The sequence below is a fragment of the Mustela erminea genome, chromosome 1 (genome assembly GCF_009829155.1).
Source record: "Mustela erminea isolate mMusErm1 chromosome 1, mMusErm1.Pri, whole genome shotgun sequence".
Classification (NCBI taxonomy): Eukaryota; Metazoa; Chordata; class Mammalia; order Carnivora; family Mustelidae; genus Mustela; species Mustela erminea.
Window position 1 is genome coordinate 172,951,550 of NC_045614.1, and position 6,000 is coordinate 172,957,549.

A 6,000-nucleotide genomic window follows, 5' to 3' on the forward strand; every position below is an offset into this window, starting at 1 on the left:
GCCGAAGGCAGTGGCTTAACCCACTGAGCCACCCAGGTGCCCCAACCAAAGCAATCTTGACAAAGAACAAAGCTGGAGGCACCATGCTCTCTAATTACAAACTCTGTTACAAAGCTATAGCAATCAAAACAGTCCGGTATTGCCATATAAACTGACATGTAAGTCAGTGAAACAGAATAGAAAGCCCAGAAATAAACCCGTTCATATATGTCAATTATTTATAATGAAATCAAGAATATTAAATGGGGGGTGGGGAAGGGAAGGTCAATATCTTCCGTAAATAGTGTTGGCAAAAGAGGACAGCCACATGCAAAAGAAAGAAACTGGACCACTATTTTAACTTCAATGGATTAAAGACATGGATGTAAGACCTGAAAACATAAAACTTCTAGAAGAAAATATAAGGTATAAGCATTTTGACATTCATTTTGGTGATGATTTTTTTGGATTGACACCAAAAGCAAAGGTAACAAAACCAAAGATAAACAAATGGGAGAACATTAAATTAAAAAAGCCGCCTTACAGCAAAGGAACCATCAAAAAAATGAAAAGGCAACCTACTAAATGGTAGAAAATATTTGCAAATTATGTATCTGGTAAGTGGTTAATATTCAAAATATATAGAGAACTAATACAACTCAATAGCAAAAAAACTTATTAAAACAAATGGGCAACAGTTCTGAATAACATTTTTCTCAGAAAGATATGCCAGTAACCAGTAGGAATGAGAAAAGATACTTAACATCAGTGATTATGGGGGAAATGCAAATCAAACCGACAATGAGATATTACCTCATTCCTGTCAGAATGACTAAAATCAAAAAGAGAAGAAATAAGTGTTCTGAAGATGTGAAGAAAAAACTCACGTGCATTTGGTGGGATTGTGAATTGGTGCAGCCAGTATGGAATACAATATGGAGGTTCCTCAAAATTTGAAAATAGAACTACTAAATTTCCCAGCCTTTCCAGTACTAGGTGTTTATCTGAAGAAAATGAAAACAAAAACTTGAAAAGTTATATACACGCTTGTGTTTATTGCAGCATTATTTACAATAGCCAAGATACAGAAATGATTGCTACATGTCCAAGAACAAATGAATGGATAAAGAAGATATAGTATATACACAGAGTGAAATATTAGTCAACCATAAAAAATGAAATCTTTCCATTTGCAACAACATGCATGGACCTTGAGGGAATTATGCTAAGTGAAATAAGTCAGAGAAAACAAATACCATATGATTACATTTTTATGTGGAATCTTAAAAAAACAATATCATAGATCCAGAGAACAGAGTATTGATTGTCAGAGGTGGAAATGAGTAGTGGACAGAATAGTTGAAAGCAGTCAAAAGATACAAACTTCCAGTTATGAAATAAGTCATTGGGATGTAATGCACAGCATGGTAACTATAGTTAATAATGCTATATGCATATTTGAAAGTTGCTAAGAGACTAAATCTTAAAATTTCTTATCTCCTCTCCCCCACCAAATTCTATAATATATATGCAGCAATGGACTATGTAGGTTAACTAGACTTCCTGGGATCATTTCATAATATTTACAAATAGCAAATTAAAAAGTGATCTTATTGTATTTATTCTGACTTGGAAAGATGTTTTTAGTTTTTATTAGGTCCTAAATCATTCATAATCATTTCTGAATTTATAATCCTTTCCATCATTATGCACATTTGGCATCCCCACTTCCTATATTTTTATATAAGTCATAGATGAAATTATTTAGTATGAGAGAGCCAAGGCAACCTCTGTCTAGGTTGCCCACTGACCCACTGGCAAATCACACATTGAATGTATTTCTTTTTAAAATTACAGATGCAACGACCTGATCATTTCACTCACATTTTTTCATATTATCAAGTTTTTTAGAGGTTCCCTGTAAAGTGTAGAAATTACATGGTCTGTATTTATTATATTTTCTTGGCCTGCCAGAGCAGAAAACGTAGACTAATCTATTTTGAACTATTAATGAAGCCATGCTAACTCCTTAACTCACAATATTCCCTTTTCTAGAGTCTGGGCATTGATGTGCATTTCTCTCTCCTTTGTTGTATGCTGTATCTAACTCCTTTGTTTTGAATCTAAGGCATTTGGTGGATTTGCAGTTCTCGAGTTCCACTACTAGTCTTGTGATTTCCTCATTGGCTCACTTCACATTTGCATCTCTCTTAGCCACAGAGAAGAGATTCCTTCTGATGGAATTATATGTTCTTGTTTAGGGAACAAGATATTCTATTAAAATTTATTCAAATATAGGAGGTTTCAATCCCCTCCGGCTGGTGTTGATAGCACAGTTTCATTCTGGGGAGCATTCACAACAGAAACGAGGAAGATCGAATGAAAAATGTGGGCTTTCTCTGTCTCTTCTTAACTCTAAAGCGTGGGCTTCCAAAGTAGGCCCGTAACTCATCAAAATTCACTATCAGGAAAATGAAAAGACAGCCTGGGAGAACATGTTTTCAAATCACACATCTGACAATGGGCTTTTATCCAGTATATGAAAGAACACTGAAAAAGCAGTAATAAGAAAACAGCCTAGTAAAAAGTGAACAAAAGATCTGAAAAAACAGCTCACCAAAGAAATACATGGATGGCAAATAAGCATATGAAATGATAATCAGTGTTATTCATTATTAAGGAAAAACACATTAAAACCATGTGTGAGGGGCGCTTGGGTGGCTCAGTGGGTTAAAGCCTATGCTTTCTGCTCAGGTCATGATCCCAGGGTCCTGGGATCAAGCCCTGCATCGGGCTCTCTGCTCAGTGAGGAGCCTGCCCCCCCGCCCCCACCGCCACCGCCTGCCTCTCTGCCTACTTGTGATCTCTGTCTGTCAAATAAATAAATAAATCTTTTAAAACAAAACAAAAAACAAAACAAAAAACCATGTGTGATTTCACTGTACATTTATTAGAGATGCTTAAAGAAAATATGTGATATCACATATGGGAAGGATGTAGAGAAACTTGAGCTCTAGTACTGTGCTGGTAGGAATACCAAGTGGTTCAGCTAGTTTGGAAAGCAGTGTGGTAGTTTCTGATAAAGTTAAACATACACTTCGGACACAAACCTGGCAATGTTACCCTCTAAGTACTTAATCAACAGAAACGAAAACTCACATCCATACAAAAATCTGCATGGGGACATTTACAGTGGCTTTATTTGTAATTGCTAACAACTGAACAATGGTTCTCAACTGTGGAATTCTACACATCAATAGGAAAGAATCAACTGCTTTACATGCAGCAGCATGAATCAATCTCAGATGTACCCGTGCTAGTAAAAGAAGCGAGGTTAGAAAGACAGACTACTTTCATTCTTTCAAAGGCAACTCTGTAAGGACAGAGAGCAGATAGTTGCCAGTGGTTGGTCAAGGAGGGAGGGATTAATCCAGAGGCAAGGGAGAGGGCTTTTGGAGGACAGAACTGCTTCATAACTTGGTTGTCATCATAGTTCCACATGACCATCTGTCTATCCACTCACAGTATACTAAAAAGAATGTATTTTACTGGATGTAAATAAAAGCCTAATTAAAAAAAATGTGTATATAACTTATTATCCAAGTACATTTTATTTTTAATAAACAAAGCCATTTTATTTTTCCTAATATATAGTGAGTCTGAACCAAAAGTATCACTAATGATAGCTGGACAAAACTTTCAGACTGACTGACCATCTGAGCTCTCTTTCCAGCCTTTCCCCTCAAAAACTTTCCTCTCCTCAGAGTTTTCCACTAGCGAGCTCATTGTAACCCTTAGGATTATAGTCACCTGTTATAAGAATGTCTCAGAAACTTCACTGTTTTTTTTTCCCCCCATAGGTTAATATAACACAAACCCAGTAGCCAGAACTTGCTGTGATTTTTTTTTTTTTCAAAGTCCCTTAAACCCTAGCCCCAATTGTATGTTTGGGGAGGGCTCAGCAATGATGAAATACATACAAATTAAATATGTCTAGTATGACCACATTTTTCTGGTGCTTCGTGGAATCGTGAGGTTTCAGAAACCACCAGTCCAGATCAGATTTTCCTTGTTTGTTGATGAATATGGAATGTGGGGTGGAAACATACAGTCACAGAATGTTCAAGCTGGAAGACTCTTAGAGTTCATCTAGTCCAATTCTTTATTTTACAGAATCAAAAGCTTCATTGCCTGTTGGCCATTCTCTGGTAACTTCAGACATTCTCTGATCTTACATTCCTTGGGTTCCATCCAGACCCAGGTCTGATACACTGTGCTCCCAGAGAAATGCATTCCACTTGGATAAAGCAAAACAAAGCCCAGCCACCTATTCTACTAGCAGACAGGAATATAAATATGGAGTTCTGAGGGTGCATCAGTAATCAGCTATGCTGTGGTTCATTAAAATGAGGTTTATTTAAGTAGCCTTGGGTTTTTCTCTAAGGTGACGCATTTGGATTCCCTTAAGGTTTCTGTCAATCTAGTAGTAAAGACTCTTGATTTATTGCATGTATGTATGTATTGAACTTTAACTGAAGTTCAAGCTGAATATCCTGGATTTGGGAAGTCTGATTTTTTTTAAACACCTACTTTGCCTTGTTTATCCTTGAAAAATTTCCATAAAGGGAAATTTCAAGGGTCTCTCAGAAGAAAAGAAAAAAAAAGAAGACAAACGTGTAGTTAGGTTTTCTGCTGCTCTTGGCTTCTCAAGAATAAAATTTGTGGCAAAACCACAGAACTGTCAAGGTTTGGAGTTCTTGCCACTGAAGATGAGTGGGTGATATTTGAGAAGGTAGTCTTAGTAGGAGGAAAACAAAGCCACTCATCTCACTTATTTCCCTTCCTCTCAACGAGTTTACCGGAAATTTCTGGGTCTTCAGTATATTTGCTCATTTGATTAATTTCTTGCAAAGACATCTTCTAAACTTGAATTGTCACTTTTAATTTTCACCTCTCTGCCAAATGCAGTAGGGTAGTCCTGTTCATATTGCCCTTCTTTACTTTTTTAGGGCCCAACTAAGTCATTATCCCTGGTGAATGAATTTCTCCTTGAATTGGACTGGCTGAAGCTCTGGTGTATTGGAGCTCTAGATCCTGAGAAACACACACACACACACACACACACACACACACACACTCACATGTTTTTGTCTGTCTCTTTAAAAATCTCATTAAGTCTTGCTCCAAGCTAAATGGAAGTGCTAAACTGTTAAAGTGATTTAGGTTCATTCTTTTTGGTGTTTTCTTTGTTTTGTTTCTTATTTTGAGAGTATAGATAACTTCTTGATTAGAAAATCTCAGTAGAACATGTTGGGGGCCTGGGCCAGGCTTGCTGGGAGAGCATAGTGGGGTGCTCTTATTACTAGTTAGTAAAATTGGCTTGCCATATTTATCCTCTAATCTCCCTTTCTGAATTCTTTCCTGACATACTTCCATAACTCCTCCCCTCTAGCTCTGGTTGGTCAGGCCTCTTGGAATGTGAATGTCTTGTGGGTAGTTCTTAGGTATAGATTCTGCCGTTCTGTCTCCTACATCTTGTCGAGATCCCATCAGACTCCCTGTGGTCCTGTTCCTTAGACATGGTCTCATTTTCTCAGTTCTTTCAAGGATTGTGGTCTCATCTGATAAGTAAACGTGTGGTAGGAAACACTGGTAGATTTTAACAGTAGTCATCTAGAGAGAGTAGAACTGTTATTCCTCTCTGACCTAAAGGACAAGTCACAGTGTGAAGTTGGGAAATCTGGGGAGGGCATCCCACATGGTGGGAAGCTCCCTTGACCAGCTTAGTCCTATGCCTGCTGGTAACTTTGTTCCAGAGTGGTAAAACTTAGACCATGCTCTTGGGCTGCATGTGGTTTTGTGTGTTCATTCAGGCCTCTAATATCTGCATGGACATCCCATTATTCAGTAACCCACAAGGCAAAACCATCTTTGAGACACTTCTTGTAAATGTTTCTTGTGAATAAGCTTCTCAAATCATACAACAGAACAAAATCCCTTTCAGAGAACAAGCATTTGTAA